The following is a 15138-nucleotide window of genomic DNA, read 5'->3' as shown; positions in this document are numbered from 1 at the left end:
TATTGCTTGATCTAAGTGCCGCATTTGACATTATTGATCATGGCATATTGTTGAATATATTACATTCATCTTTTGGCATGAGTGAGTCTGTCCTCGCATGGATTGAGTCTTATCTTTCTAACAGACAGCAAAAGATTATGATAGACGATGTAATGTCAAAGAATTTTGATGTTCCATACGGGGTGCCTCATGCAGGGTCACGCTTTGGCCCCCTTCTTTTCACACTTTATACAAGTAATCTGATCAAGGGTATTCAACGTCGTTTCCCAAATGTTTCCTGTCATTGTTGTGCTGACGATACACAGTTGTATATTTCATTCAGTCCTGATTGTGAACAACACATTGACAGTATTTCGAACTTAGAATCCTGTAGGACTATATGTTATGTCCGTTCTTGGATGTCCAAACATAAGTTAATGCTTAATGATGGGAAGACTGAGTTTCTTGTTGTTGGGACACCAAGACAAGTGGCAAAGGTGGATATTAATAAGATATCAGTTGGAGATTTGGAAGTAAAACCATCGAGCTCTGTGAAAAGCCTGGGTGTATGGTTTGATTCTCGTTTAAACATGGAGAAGCATATATCGACCACATGCAAGTCTGCTTTTTATATGTTGCATAACTTGCGTCACATTCGTAGATATTTGAGCCAGGAAGACGCTGAAACTCTCTATCACGCATTCATTAGCAGTAGGCTTGATTATTGTAATGGGCTATTGTTTGGTTTGTTGGTTTGAAGTTACATTGGTTGCCAGTAAGGCAGAGAATTGTATTTAAGACTTTGCGACTTATTTATAAAGTACTGCATGGTCAAGCACCTGGTTATTTATCAGAATTGATATCAATAAAATCATATTCTTGCATAATTTACGAAGTACACAGGATAAGTTGCTTCTAAAGCAATCTCACTTAAGAAAAAAATAACTTTGGGGGATCGTGCCTTCAGTTGTGCTGCTCCAAAACTTTGGAATGAATTACCTGAGAAAATGAGGAAGGCCCCATCACTTGCTGTCCTCAAATCTCTGTTGAAGACTTACCTTTTTTCAGAAGCCTTTGATTAATTTGTTATTTACTTTTTTGTGTGTCTAATCAGTAACAGTGTCAGGAGCTCTGTTACATCATAGCGCAGTAGAGTATATTACATAGTAGCTGCGGTATACAAATTTGTCTAATTATTATTATTATTATTAGTAGTAGTAGTGGTATTATCATCATTATTATCACTAATTCTAAGAATAAATAAATAGATAAAATAGAGAAATATGTATATAGAGAAAAATTCCATTCAGGTAATGCATCTATAATCAACCATTGTGTCCTTTTATGGGTCATGTGCTCTGTAAGAAAGTTTTAATAACATTTAAACATAGTTTTACGTTAATTAACACTCAATAATGGAACAAAATGCAAGCCTGTCTCGGGAAATGGTCTTACGCTGAGATTGCCGAATCATATCTCCTAACCCTACTGGAAAGAACACAGTGTCCAACAGTGTGTTCACAGTGTGTTCAATAAGTCGACTATGTGAAAACGCTCGAATTTAACAGTGTGAAGATGATTTCACACTGTGGTGTGGTTTTCACAGAGTGTTCACATAGTAATGCTTTGTTTCACACTGTGAATTGATGAATCACATTGTGTTTACACTGTTAAAAACGCTCGAATTTAACAGTGTAAAGAGATTTCACACTGTGTTCACATTGTGACTCTCACACTGTGGGACACTGTGTTCCTTCTAGCAGGGAAGTTATGGTGAAAAAAAAAACCCCAGAAAGGACGATTCTGTATTGACGGCTATATAGTAAGCAGCAACAATGATAATTTGGAAACAATACTCTAGTTATGCTTTACCCTTTACCCAATGATTAATTACACCACGTCAATAATATGAGAAAATGAACAGAGTACCAGAAAAACCAATTGATTGTCGATTTAAATTCATTGTACTTAAAGGTTGTCGGTCTTTTCAACTTTCTTTTTAGTCAGTGACAAGTCTATAGGGGATCAACCCATAGAGCCGGTAGTAAGTGCAGTGAGATCTTGCAGAATAAAAAAAAAAACCCGAACGATAAACAAATATAAATATTTGTCATTATTTTCCAGGTGTGCTAGAGTTCATGCAGTCAAAGGCTAAACAAAATAAGTAGGCAATAGCTCGACATGACAGAACTCTGTCCGATAACCAGGGTCATGACTTTTCTTGTAAATTCAATAGGAACCCTGTCAGCAGTAGGTCTGAAAACCTCCGTGTGGACAACAGATCTCATTTTCAGCAGAACTCTAATGAGGGGGGCGTGGTGTGTATGTTGTAATCTGCTGCAAACAAACTTTTATGTCACTATACCGTCTGAGTCACAAACATTCACAAATGTCAGGCATGGCTTGTTGCCCTTCAACTTAGCTGACATCTATTTCTTCAGCCGTGGGCGTCATCTCCTAAGTCAATCATTCACAGCCTTAGTCAAGCGTTGCTAAATAATTACACCACAAAGAATAATAGTTTTAACCACCATGCCAATATTATGCACTTTGCTCGTACCAGTTGTAACTAGTATCAGAGAAAAGCAAATAGAAGAGGGTATTTCATGTGCATTCCTGTTTTTGTTTTTGTGTTTGTTTTCAAACGCAAACAAGACATGTCCAAACTCCGCATAGAGGAAGACAACGATTTGTACAACAAAGCCACACCATGCCCCAGAAGGTGTGGGGAAGTTCGAAAATTTGTATAATAGGATTACAAAACTGACACATTCCAACGAATAATGGACGGGATAAATAGCGTGACACGAAACATATCTTCTTTTTTTAATCAACACCTATTGTCGGAAAAAAATAAAGTAGCAAAGTCAGATATACGTCTCCTGTATGAAGACAATTTTTAATCATGAAGGACTTTGTTCGAAATGACATTTAGTGTGTTCATAAAGTGTATTAGTGATAAGACTCAGTGAAAGTTATCAATTAAGTAAGTTGTGATCATTTCGGAATCATGAGTAATTTAAGCAATTTCTATGCCCTGGACTATAACGAACTGTTCATATTATTTCCTATTTCATGGTTCGCTTAACATACCACAGACGTGATGTGAAGATTATTACTAATATCTAGTATGTTTGATGTTCTGTTCCTTTATAAAAAGGAGACCTAAGTTTAAAAACACAGTGAAACATTAAGCGTCAGCCCATAAATAGCATAGCATCTCGAACAATACTGAGCTGTTGAACATAGATTTTAATGTGTCAAAGAACAGTGAAGAATGTCCATGACGTCATAGTGGATGATATCTCAGGTATAACAATTATAACTTGATACATGAACTTGATAGGAGTGTGAAAGCATTTTTTTCTGTTAATATCCTTCTACAAAGCAGAAATGCGATACTTTGACTCTTTCATTTTACCTTTAAGTTTTATTTGTGTGCGTGTTTGTTTATGTGTGAGTGATAAACACATTGTCTGGAGTGATATATGATGCCATCATTATATTTAGTGTTATACAGTTTGTAAGTTGTGACTCTGATACATTGTGAAAACATGACAGCATAAAATTGAGACAGACGCCCTCTGTGAGTGGGATCGGGTCAATCTTGTTTAATCTCACTGACCCATTCAGAGCCCAAACGAAGTGTCCACCGCCCAGGGCAGTTCACGAGCACTTTAGCTCGAAGAACTGCTCTCTCCTTGGTGTACAGATTTATGACACATTTGTCAGAATGCTCTTCCCAAAAGAGGAAATGTCTCCATGTCATTTAAACTCATAACATTTCTTGATACATTGTCATTTTAAACTAGAATTTGCAACAAAGGGCACATTCTCACAAACTGATACAAATCTTTATTGTTCCATGCATTTCCATGTGTTTCAAGATCGTATCTAAATTTGATAAACAAAAATCGCGCCAAGGTCTTCTTGCCGTGCACTCATTCAGTATAAGGTGGAACTGTGGTACATTGTGTGAATAATCATGAATAAATAAATAGATCAATGAATGATGAGCGACATCGAGGTACGTTCTCGGCCCCCGCTTCAAACGAAGATTGTGCTCTTCAATAATAATTTGTGTATAATGGCAAAACATAAAGTGAATACATGTACCCTGCGCTTTAGTCATCTGGATCTATTGTTTCTGTGACCTTGTGAGATGGACCAAAATGAATAAATCTGGCAACACTGGAGTTGTGTCTGAGCAAGGAAGGACGATTTGTTGCGCTAGATTTTGTACTATGATATTGCACATCGTAATCACCGCTTTTTGATCATTCCCCGGTTTCTTGACTTACCCGAAAATAGCAATGATGCATTCCCTCCGAACAATTAGATCTGAATGAAAATTAATATATTATGACTGTAGAGAAGAGTTATTTTTTTTGGATTCCCTCTTAGTTTGAACGTACTAGTAGATCTATGTGGAAAGATACAATGTCATTGATTTCATTTCCGCTGATGAAGATTAAATATTACACTCGAATACGTTATTTGTATTTTTCCCTTCCAGCTAATGTTGACAGGAATAACAGCTCAATAATTTAAGTGAGTGAAATATCATATTCGGCATATCATATGTATGCCCAAGGGACAATTAATAATTATTGCATACTCACTGTTACCCAAAATCAGTAAAGTTGTGAAAGTTTCAGCAAAGTCAAGTTAATATCAGGAGGGAGTGATATTGGATGTTGTTGGTTCAAGTCAAAGTAGTTGTTTATTAAGTGAGATGACTTTAGTGAACTTTGTAAATCTTTTCAGTTTATACTTAGTTTAGGCTCTAGAAATACAAGTAATTTCAAAATTTCTCTGCAGTGATTTTAACAGTCTTAATTGATTCCTTTTCATCTACAACTGCGCCGCTGTGATTTCACGTTTTTTCGTTCCTGGCTGCTGCGCTTTTCTTGTTCTATTTTTGTATGTATTGAAAGCGAGTCGTGACATAAATCGTGTATCTTTTGAAAGAATACGACACTGATAAGTCAATGTTGTCTTAGCAACTTTTGGAAAAATAAGACGAAGAAAATTTAGTCTGTGTAAAATCATACTTTGATTTACAGACTAAGGACACGTCAAAATACAATGTATATGATACGTATATAATTATAAATATAATTTGTATGAAAATGAACTGTTAATTACTACTGGTAGATTTATAACGTTAATAATGAAGATGCTTCTGCTGCTGATAATAATAATAATAATAATAATAATAGTCATAATAAGAGTAAAAACGATAAAAACGATAACAATCGGAGATGATTAGGCCTATGTACTTTAATACAAGCAGCACGCTTTACCGTAATCATTCTTCTCGTTATAAGATTGGAGTGTGGTTTTATTCTGTGCGAGACACATTGGTTTTTCTTCTTCATTTTGGTGGGTGATGTGTAGCTCTTGATCACAGATTATATCTCACTTCTTTCGATGGAGACCAGAAGACTGAGGAACGAACGAACACCTTGTTTATAGGTAGGCCTTACTCAATAATGGTCCATGGAGACCAGTTTTCTTGCCCTCTGTCATCAGCACGGCTGACAAACCCGATGTGAAGTGAGGGGCTCCTTTATCACGCCCCTCTTCCAATTCTTACAGCCATGGCCAAACACACGTAGGAAGGTGCGCTCGACGCCTGATAATGCATCGCCCCATTATCTCACCCTCAGTGGCTTAATTAGAGCTCGATTCGATTTGCTAACTCTCGCGTTCATCCTCGCTTGTCTTAGCGGCACAAGATCTCGGGCAGGTGTAAATTTTGTAATTTTGTCTTTTTATCTGAATACCGTTCCGGCTTGCCGCTGCCGAATGGGAGTCGATTCGACAGCGAGTGTAAGCTAAACCCTGGCCAAGCAAGCAGGAGGCAAATGCAGAAATTAATGAAACAATACGACGAAAGGCGTACCGCGCGTACACGGGGAAAATGCCTGACACAAACCCGCTAAATGGGTCGCACTGTCTGGCGTAGCTTGTCAAGGACACCAGCCTGCAATGGGATCTGATTTTTTTTTTTTAGTTTTTTGTTTTAATTACGATAATTAGTTTCCGCGTACTGCATAAATACTCACGTTTCAACTTGGCACATTGCTGATAATATCTGACTCACGTCTCCGCGTACTCACCATTACCCACCAGATTACTGCATATATTCGTTGTTTTGCCTCAATAATTTAATGAGATAGATATTTAATGCCAATATCGAGATGTATGACACCCTGTGAACAGAAAACATGGAAACAAAATTTGTCAAATAGATATATCATTTTGTGATGACAATGGAATAGGAGAATTAAATAAAAAATACTGGAGGACGTGTGGAGAATTCTGAATGAATAAAACATTCCTTCATCCAGTTATGCATGTTTTCGACTGTGGGGAGGATTATTAAAAAACAGAGCGATGTATATTCATGATGAAACGAACTGTTTGGAAGAGATATCCATTAATTTTGTATGAAGATTATCTCATAATCAATAATGGTCTTATTGACGACATAATTACACTGCGTCGAAGATTCGTCAAAGAAAAACCGCTCTACCAGAACTGTACGCTGAAAAGGAAAAATGCTCTAGAATTACCCAGAATCATATCTGGCTGCGTGAACAAGACTATCGACATCTTGAATAAAAGAAAAAAAAATAATCACAATATCTTCTGAACAAAGTGAAGAAAAGGCAGCACCAGCATTAAAGTTGAACATATAACAGGACAGTTACTAGGGGAGAATAACACATCAAAATGTAGGAAAGTTATCTCACGGGACATTCAATAGACTCCTCCCAAAGGGTCACGTGATAGAGGATTACACACACACACACGCACACACACATACACATAGTATACATGCGTATATATGATATACACACATACAATATGTATATGCATGACGCCTTATATCAAATATAACACAATTATTTATATTCTTATCCACAACCATTAATTCATGTAAGCTTTCAAATGTTCATGACACTATGACTGACATATCAAGGACATCACAGTGAAAGTTGACCCGATAACAATCTGTCTTCATTCTTAAAATCTCTCGCGGATTGTTCTAACTCTCATCTCATAACGTTTAATGGGATTCACTTTTCCTTAGGAAGAAAAAACTCCCGTAAATTACAGCATTTTTCTTTCTTTGAAAGAATACATTTGTTATATGCAATCTCTTTGATTCCATGTTTAGCAAATTGAACCTGCAAAATAGCCTAGTAGCGAAGACAAATTAACATCTGTGTATGTTTGATAACGAGGCGCTGTGGTGTCGCCTGATACTGCGTTATATAATGGCGTCGGAATCTTCTGCTCGGGAATGTCTTTAGGTCGACCGCCGCCAAAACAAGTTGATTGCAAAGTTATCAGTCACGGCTAGCTGTGAAAACAGAGGCGTGAAAATGATATTGCTTCGATGGAGGGCCCACGGAACGATAGCAGTGAATATACGAAGAGGGAAAAAAAAAAAATACTTAGTCAATATCATATCTTTACTTTGAATTGAATACTGTCAGTAGATTATATATCTCTCTCTTTTCTCTCTTCTCTTCTCTTCTCTTTATGTATTCTCATAGCTTCGAACATGCAAAGAGAAGGAATAAATTGCCGATATCACTTATCTCTGCAAGAAATTGACTTGAGTCAGTGTCTTGTTTCTCTCTCTCTCTCTCTTCTCTTCTCTTTATATCATTCTCTTCTTTTCCCCAGTTCCTCTTTCATGAAAATTCTATGTTACAAGCGGCGTGATTTAAGTTCAAGGCTAATGTACCGATTACAAGTACAAGGTCAGTAATCACACCAGACTAGAGATTTGCCTCATAAAAGGTATCTTATTTGAGTGACATGTTGAACACAAAACATCGACCATAGATACGAATCAGTTCAATTCATATCAAATTCAGTTTGATGAGTAAACCGCTATAGAATTCTGATCGCTTTCACTATGTTCTCTCCCTATCTCCATTGTAAAAGCTAACCAGTCTATGATGTTGAGAAATTTTATGTAACACTTTATTTTGCCAAGCCTGGATGAAAAAATGGCTGCAACTAGTCGCCAGTTAAATATTTAAAAGCAAATCAGCTTTCAATTTTCATTGGAAATCGAGAGTTATAGCTGAGATTAAGATGCGCTTTTTTATGAGCGAATAACCACAATTTCGTTGAAGTAAAACACGTGACTACGTGAACTATGAACATTTTTCACCATTGTATTGACTAGTATATAACAAAGATTTTCATTCCATCCCTTACTCGCTCTCATTTGTAATTGAATCAAACGCAGGTTCCTTCTTTGAAGCTTGTTATGACAAATAATATGTCCCGCCTTTACATGCTATACACCCATGGTTACGATATACAGTGCGTGTCGAAGGTGATTTTTGTTCCTTTTTTCCCCCCTATTTACATGTATCTTCATGCAAGTGGAAAACACCGTTGACCATTATGAACACAATTTGTGCTTCACGGAACTTGCATAACAGTTTACTCTTCCCAATCTCACATACTTCTCCTCTAAAAATCTCTTAAACTTAAGCAATACTTAAATGCTATTGGCATTTCATATACAAATAGGTCTCCAATGATGATGATGATAAAGTTCCTTTACTTATTCTTCTATTAGTATAGTGGCAAAATTTAATCTATATGGGAAAATAGTGATCACGATCGGAAATATTTTGAAGGTACTTTTTTCGTCAGTGTAAATGATAAAAATAATTTCTTCAATGATTCTTCAGAGTTTTTAAGGCTGATTTTTATTTTTTGAATTCGTCGAGAGAATCAATCAAACAGCACCTGTATACATCAAGACAAGTTCGAAAGTTGCCAATGAGAAAAATGATATACGATTGATATGGAAATCGCCATGGGAACCGGAAAAACGCGCTTTACCTGACGTCACACATGCAGCACACATCTCCCACACTATCATGACTGTGGCGCCATTATATCTCATGCAATCACATGCTAACCCATCCATGGCGTTATGACCTTATCAATTTTGGTTTATGGTCACCGCACTCACAACATCTTGCCGTCTTTAATTCCTTTCCAAATGTTATTTGTGACTTACTACGCTGTCAATCTGTTTTTCTCCTCATGGACTTAATGCTACAATTTGCTTCGAGTTATAAGTAAGTGATTATGTCGACTGCACACCTAAAGACATGTTAGTGATCATTTGCAAACCAATCAACAACGGGGAAGCGTAACACTTTCTCAGAAACCTAGCTGACCTGATCGGCATGATGAAAGTTATCTTTCTTAAACCCCTTGGAGCGAATAGGAGTTATATTGGGAGTTCACATGACTCACTGCTAAGTTTTACCTGAAACTCTGCACAATAACTCTTGCCACGACGCTGAATCTCACCAGCGAGCACAAAGTGAGCGTTAGAATAGGCCTGGGAAAGTCCAACAGAAACGATAGCCAAAGAGTAAACCACTATAACCGTGAATTCAAACACCTGCCTGGTTTAGCAATGGGATCATTAAACCAAATCCATATTTGATGACATACATCTAAGAGGGACAAAAGAAATCGTATCATGGTTATACATATCGTACAGACACAAAGCTGGGAAAGTAAATAGTGAAATAATGCTTTGTTCCCGATCATGTCGAGCTATTTGATCAGAGAGAGGGGGACAATATCTTCTGTAATTTGAGCAATTGTGCTTCATGGTGGTAAGTGAGGACTTGGTACGGGTGATTGTGGGGTGCTCAACGCGAGGTGGATACCCCGAGGTTCTGGCTCCCGTGACCTTCACGCGCCGTCGGCTCTTCACTTGTTGCTGCTGTGCCCATCTTTTGTGGGAGAAATTATAACTATTTATACAAATTCACTATCCCGTCACCTCAGCACTGCAAAACAAACAGAGTCTCGCTACATGCTGTGTTAAACCTCCGTCTGAATCGGTTTGATTAACTCTCGGTCTTCTCATAATCTCATACTTAGATATCATCGTGAGAAGAGCTCTGAGTAAACAAAATTTGTCCGAATCAAATAAAAAAGACACACACACACACACACACACACACACACACACACACACACACACACACACACACACACAGATACTAACACAGACAGATACAAACGCACTTTTCCTTTGCCAATGTAAAGACCTTTAAAGTCATGGTTACAGTTTTATTATATTTGTGAATTAACACTTTCAATTCAATTTTATTCAATAGTTTAATTTCCATCATCAAAGAAAAAGAAAACATAATTTAAAGCGGTACAAGTTGTCGATTTGTCTTTCATTTATCTGATAAGGACAGTTTCTTCGAATACAATATAATGTATAAGCACGAGAGATATTATTTAAAAAAAAAACAATGAACAATTTGTCATGGTAACAAAAAAGAAAGAAATAAGTAATCATAAAAATGAAAATACCGAAGCTGAGAAGATCAATTGTTATTGTTTGTCATAATGATCACAGGGTTCCTGTAGTTACGAATGTTACATATGCATACAATACAAATACGAAGGAGTGCTCTCTTTTTCCAAACCCGTTTTTTTTTCTCAACAAACGTAGTGTTTACTATATCGTATGGATGTAACGTGTAGACGCATCCTTTGCTGCATTGCAGTAACAAAAATTCTACGAACACACAACTCCCCGAGTGCTTTGTTGCAAAGAGATGGTAAAAGAGATAAATATATAAAAGCAAATAACCAAATGCTCAGTGTCATCCCCATTTGACTCTTTCTGTTTGTGATGACCCCTTTACACGAATAAACGATTAAGTGAAATGACAATGTCAAGCACAGATACAGATACGAATTCGCTGAACCATATAACCTGTTTTGTACACTATTGCATGATTTTTGGCATCATAATTATATATGTTTTCGATATACTATGTAATTTTGCTCATATTTACATCTTTCTTTGGTGATTTTAACGGCGAAATGGCAAACGAACAAACGTATTTTATATGCATATTCATTTTACAAACAGTATACAAAAATCAACAAAGTAGTTTAAGAATCTTTGCTTCAACAGTGTACAAAATATTTAGCTATTGATGAAAATCTGTCTGTAATCAGCAATATTTGTCTTTGTAATGTATTCAGTATCATTGAAACATACCTGTAGAAAAGACAGACTGTTTCGAAATGAATGATTATCTATTTCAGTATGTATTTTTGCAGTCTGTAGGAACAGAATTTTCAAAAATTTACCCAATGAGGAATGAGGTCAGTTTCGGTATGAGACTAAGATGACAGTCGTGATTGTCTCGTTTGCTGATCTCAGTTTGTCAGAATTGTTGGTGGAATTTTTCCCTTTTGGGGTGGGGATGGAGGGTGGGGGAGCCGACAACAAACATGTCATTGGTCTTTTGATCGCGATATATTGTTGTTGTGTGTTTTTTTTTTCATTCAAATCTTGACTGCAATCGAGTCATAATAGTCTCTCTTTTCAAACGTTCATAAAAACAAAAGCTTAAACTTTGAACAAAATATTGCATAGGTTCAGTTTTCTTTTATGCATCTGCTGGTATCATGAAAACCGTCGCCAAAATAGGTCAGTCGATTCGGGGGTAATGGGTAGTTTTTGGTGGCAAAATGCTCCTTCATTGTTCCCGTCACAATAGCACAAGACGGCAGACTGCGCCATAACTGAGCGCCGCTAAAGGCAAGCGCATTCGTATCTTATCTGCTGACCAGGTAACCGAGACGAGGCCGCTGCGCCGATGCCGGTCCCGGAGGCCCGGTGCACCGGCGGTCGTGTGAACTCAGCTGTCCCCTACTATCTAGCGAAGGAAGTCGCGTCTCCTAAATTTCTACTCTCTTCGTAAACCCGTGTTTACTGGAACGAATATCACTTTGCGGCATATTTTTCGTGTCAGATCTGAAAACTATGAATATTTCTTTCTGCCTAATTTACCAAACAGGCGTGGATGTTTTCCGAACAATTTAGCAAATATTAATATTTGTTTGGCTTTGGCATTTATTGTCCGCAGATGTGACGAGATTCTGATAGACAAAGCTAATAGACAAATAGACAAAGAATAGGACTGCAAATAGTGTTTATGTATGTGTATGCTTTTGTGTTTATGTACATGTGTGTACATGTGTGTGTTTGTGGGTATTTGTGTGTGTTTTGTGTTTGTTTGTGTGTATAGAATTACAACGACAGGTTGTTACACCACAGTAACAAGCATGGCCAACATTTTTGTGCCGCATCTATATCCGTATCCACATTTCAAGTACATTATATTCAAACTCAATTGAAAAATAGAATACAATATAGAAAAGAGGCGAGTGCTTTTTATTTGAAATCATTTCGTTTTGAGCAATCAACTTGACTATTTCACGATGTCATGCTTATAGACTTAATACCAAGCAGAGTGCAGCAAAATGAAACAATAACAAACTCACTGGAAAAACGACTGTAATTCCGTTTGAAAAATGTAGTCTTTACTCCGGCAGAATAAAACGTATGTTGTAGAAGCAAGAGGTGCGTATTGTGGGTGCGCGGGGTGGGGGTGGGGGAGGGGGTGGGGGTCTTTCTTCGAACAGCACTTCGCAGATTGGCATTCATGTTTTATTTGCACAATCTTCTTTGAAGGGGCTTGATTTTTTTTTTTGTCTATGAAAAATTGATGGCATATTTCCAAACAAGTGACATGAAGCATACAAAAACATTAAGACAAAACATACCATTCAGCACTCATTCATTGGCAATGTAAATACGGTACGGATGGGGAAACAACGTTCAATAATTGTTTCATCCGACCACAAAGCGACTTACTTGGTGAAAAGCGCCACCCCCGCCAAACTTGTGAAACGTTTAGAGAGCTAAAGCAAATAAGCCGGTTTTGTGTTTCTCCGTTCCATGTCCAATGCTATAGAACGACATCGCATTGTTCCACACACAGACACACCGACGCACGCACACATACAAAACTGAGATAAATCTAAACCTTCCAAACATTTCTAAACCTCCTATGTCTTAGATGGCTGCGTCTTTCTTATTGTTGCATTTGTTTATTTTTTCCTAACACTTAAAACCATTGTCTGTACAAATGCATGGCATTCAAAATAAGGAAGTTAGTGAGTTCAAGATTATGTCACTGCCTAAAAGAACAAATGACGAAAGAAATATTGGGTGACACATTATGCATCAAATACTATTATGAGAGCTAAATGAGCTCAATACACAGGCAAAATGGCAAAAAACATTAAACTACCTAGGCAGCCATGCCAATTGACAAAAGAATCCCACGCCTTCTTCGAGGCTGAATGAGTTTTAATTAATTGACATCGGTAACGAAGCTGGTTTTTTTGCAGACAAGAAAAGAAAAGAGAGGAAACAAAGAAGGAATAAACAAATAAACACAAACAAACTGGACCAGACACATAATATGCTCAAGAACGACGATACCTCAGGCGCAGCAAGGTTTTTGCCGGACAACATTGTATTAAAGCGAATGCCCCAGAAAGATGAGGCTGCCTTCATGTACGGATGTTAACTATTATCAACATTTTGTGGTTCTTTGATGTTTCGTAGGGGGTTGAAGAAAGGACTGTACGTAGAATAGTGTATGTAATAGTGTAATGTGTATATTCATCAAAATCGCGTGTTAAGAAGACAAGATGGCTCCTTGCAACTGATTGACAAATTTTGATTTTGTCAATCAGTTGCAATGAAAACATCTCGACGGAAGAACTTCATAAATTTGAAGATGGCTCCTGTAGAACCGAGACAGTCGAACTCGGTGTCTAACACGACATCGTGCTCTGATTTCATGCACGTGACAACCGTATAACCTACATTATCTTTGCTCGGGTACTGTCCACGCAGACGACCACAACGATCAGCTGTTCGTGGAGGAGGTTTTGTGTTACTACCCCCGCGCCAAAGAGATGGTTCATCAAAAAGACAGTTTTGGCCGACCATGACCTATCTTCTTCCCTCTAAACTTCTCTATCCACGTTTCATTGAGCAAATTCTGACAATAGAAGGAAATTGTAACAATGAAGAAGCAAAACTGCATTTTATTATGTGATGAGACAACAAACTCAAGTTCGAACGCAGACGATATGTTGCCCGAAAGAAAGATGCGTGTTGACACATGACACTGTTTATATGGCTGGATCAAAGGTGAACTGATTATTGTTTCTTAGTTTTTATCGATTGTTGAAAAAAGATGTCAAGGAAATGTGACAAAAGTCAGAAATTACAGCAGATAGAGTGAGTATCAAAGGATTACCTATCGTATCATGAATTGTGTAAGTATATGAATAAAACTTTACAATATCTGCTTCTACTTTTTAGTTACTTCAAGAAAAATCTTGGACAGTCAAAATTATCAAGATAGCGGATAATCAAAGTAACAATAAGTTTCAATTTGAAAAAAAAAAGTAAAACAAAACAAACAAAGACTTTAGATGATTACAGAGAAGAAGAGTAAATGATAGAAATGACTACAATGTCTAAAGTAAACAATAAACTACTACTCAGAAGTCGCAAATTAAGTACGTAATTTCTGTTATCGGATGATACCTTGTAGATCATTACTTAAGGGTATCGGGCATTCGATGTATAAATTCATTTGCACTTACCATTATCATGGAGACAACTAAGTAAGTAAGAAGTCACTCTTGAACCTTGAATCTTGAAGATATGATTTCAAAAGCAGCTTGTCCATGAAGCTAAACTGGAAAGGGTGTGGGACAGTATAGGTGGCAGGGTTATAAAGTAAGAGTAGCTGACATAGTGAAAAAGGTTGTATGTACTCTTGTAAGCCTAATGACGTCTATCTAAACCTTCACCGTGATAGACCATACTTGTCCCCCTCTCACCCAGAAACAACCCCAGAAACAAAAACAAGCGCCGATGTAACATTGCTCTGTGTAGAGGTTCATTGTCGTGAAACTTCACTGAAGAAAGACTTGAACAGGACATGGCTATAGCATTGTCGGTTACCATGGAGACAAAGGCTATGAATCGATGCTGATGCTGTGTCTTCTTGTGTGGACAAATTGAATGGAAAGACAAAAATTTTGATGCGAAAACAATTATTTGACCCTTTATAAGTGATCCAAGAATATCAGTTCAGATTCCACGTGATTTTACATGGTATAAAGCTGTATATCTTGTTATCAAAGATTTACTATTTCCCTAGCTTCTCTCATAATTGGCAAACC

The sequence above is a fragment of the Diadema setosum genome, chromosome 1 (assembly GCF_964275005.1).
Source record: "Diadema setosum chromosome 1, eeDiaSeto1, whole genome shotgun sequence".
NCBI classification, from domain to species: domain Eukaryota; kingdom Metazoa; phylum Echinodermata; class Echinoidea; order Diadematoida; family Diadematidae; genus Diadema; species Diadema setosum.
The sequence above is the reverse complement of the archived record's forward strand: the minus strand, read 5'-3'. Positions refer to the sequence as shown.